Source organism: Propithecus coquereli, unplaced genomic scaffold (genome assembly GCF_000956105.1).
Source record: "Propithecus coquereli isolate 6110/MARCELLA unplaced genomic scaffold, Pcoq_1.0 Scaffold152, whole genome shotgun sequence".
Taxonomy (NCBI): domain Eukaryota; kingdom Metazoa; phylum Chordata; class Mammalia; order Primates; family Indriidae; genus Propithecus; species Propithecus coquereli.
Genome location: NW_012139636.1, coordinates 4,286,255 through 4,288,891, shown reverse-complemented (window position 1 = coordinate 4,288,891; position 2,637 = coordinate 4,286,255).

The following is a 2,637-nucleotide window of genomic DNA, read 5'->3' as shown; positions in this document are numbered from 1 at the left end:
ATACACAAGGAGTGCAATGCGCACTACCCGAAGGATGGACATATTTGAAACACGGACTTCGGTGGGGGGCGGGGGGGGAAACAAGGGCAACACACGTAACCTAAACATCTGTACACCCATAATTTGCTGAAATAAAAAAAAAAAAAATATCACAGGTGCCATGTGAGGAGACAGGAGGAAGTTCTCAAACTCGTCTCCCTGAGAGTTTGGAAGAAAGGGATTTAAAGATAGTTTGGTGGGCAAAGGATGAGGCATTTGGGTCTGCTAATTGACTGGGTTTGGGGTGGAACCATAGGGGTGTAGAAATTGCCTTCATTGATGAGTCAGTTTTTGGATGGGAGTCACAAGACTGGTTGAATCAGTGCCTCAGTATGGGCCGCTCGTCTGGGTGAGTCAGCTGTTCCACTGGAATGCAGGGCCTGGAAGATATCTCAAAAACAAGCCTTATGATTTCATAAAGGCGATGTTTTCTACGGGAACAGTGAAGAATGCTAAGAATCTTTATGATCATCAGCTATATGACTCCTAAGTAGCCAGCAATTATAAGAAAGGAAGTTAGGGAAAAATGGCTGGTGTTTTATATATATATATATATATGTCTTTTGCATGCTAATGAGATGACTGGTGGCTGGGGACCCCTATTTAGTTTCAGGATAGGGTCTGTTCACTAAGAAAGACCAAGGCAGGATTAGAGTGTTAGGACTTTCAACTCTATCCCCAACCTTTTGGGCGGGGAGAGGGGCTGAAGGGTTGAGTTGATCACCAGTGGCCAATGATTTAATCAGCCCTGCCTACATAATGAGGCTTCCATGAACACCCAAAAGGACTGAATCCAGAGAGCTTCTGGAGAGCTGAACATGTGAAGGTTTCTGGAGGGTGGCATGTTGGGAGGGTCCCATCTTTCCACTTATGCATCTCTTCCATCTGGCTGTTCATCCATGTCCTTTGTAATAGTTTTTATAATAAACCACTAAATGTAAATAACGTGTTTTCTTGAGCTCTATGAGTGGTGCTAGCAAATTAATGGAACCCAACAAGGGGGTTGTGAGAACTCCAATTTATAGCCAGTCAGTCAGAAACACAGGTCACAGCCTGTGCTTCTGACTGGTCTGAAGTGTGTGACATTCTTGTGGGACTGAGCCTTGAGAGAAATCAGAATATTTTACCTCGAGATACATTTCTTTGACATATTTTGAGATGGCTGCCACAGGTATAGCAGAGGAAAGTAACACTGCAAAGCTGTCTTTATGGGTAAAAGTTTGCATTTGTGAATATCTCCATTATTACAGCCAAGTCTTTCCTTATCAATCTAGGAAAGATTAACTTAGAGTCTGATACCTTTAAAGGTCTGAAAAGAAGCATTTACTATCTATTTTCTGAGGGCTGCTACCTGTTAGGTTTCATCTCATAACAAGACCACCTTTGCTAGCCAGATTTTTTCCTTTTTCCCTCCCATAACCTGTCCTGGCATTATAACCTGTTTTGCCACAATCCAATCCCCCATTTTTTAAATAAAATTTGGTACCTTATAGGAGGATTGAGTCTTCATTCTGAAGGCCCTGTGTATACACATTAAATAAATTTGTATGCCCTTTTCTCCTATTAATCAATCTACCTCATGTCAGTGATTTTTCAGTGAAACTTTAGGGGGCCAATGGCCTTGGTCCATAAGCCTTCAACCTCTGGGATTTGACGCTATCTCCAGGTAGATGGTGCCAGAATTGAATTGCATTTAATATTAGAGGCCACCCAGCTATTCTCTGCTGCAAGATTAATTGGTTGCTGGTGGGTAGAAATCCTCACACATTTTGGTGACCAGATGTGCTGTGTTGAGGGGACTTGGCTATGTGAGAGTAGAAGAAATATACTTTTGGCTTCGTTTTTTTTGCCCTATATCTCAACATTCCCACAGTAAAATCCAGGCCCAGGAGAGTTCATCAGTGAATTCTTCCAAACACTTAAACACACACACACACATACAATATCAATATTACACAAAATATTTCAGGGAATAAATAATGTGGAAACAATACCCAAATTGTGTTTTAAAGTCAGGAAAACCTTGATATCAAAACACCTAGTAAAAATGAGGGGATGTCACAGGCCAATCTTTTCCATAAACACAATTGCAAAATTTAAGAAAAAAGAGTGCACAAAACCTAGCAGTGTATACAAATGCTAATTCATCATGATTATATTTGTTTATTGCAGAAATACAAGGTTTTTCTAACATTTCAGATTTAACCAATGAAATTCACTACATTCACCCACTTAAATAACAAAAGAGAAAAATAAAATACTTGCGAATACAAAATGTTATTGAGGATGGGGTGTAACTGGAATTCCCATACAATGTTAGTGAGAATTCCAATTGGTACAATCATTTTGATAAATTGTTTTGTATCATATTCTAAAGTTTAATATACACATTCCTTATGACCCAATAGGAACACGCCTGTTGTTACAGTCCTACCAAGTTCATTGTCCACTGCTCAAGAGGAAGCCAATACACTGAGGCTCAGGGGTGACAGCAGAGGAAGTTTAATATCACAGGTGCAGAATGGGACCCATTTGTACTCACCATCAAATTGGTATTAACTAATCAACACATAAATGCACATATCAGAACAACATCTA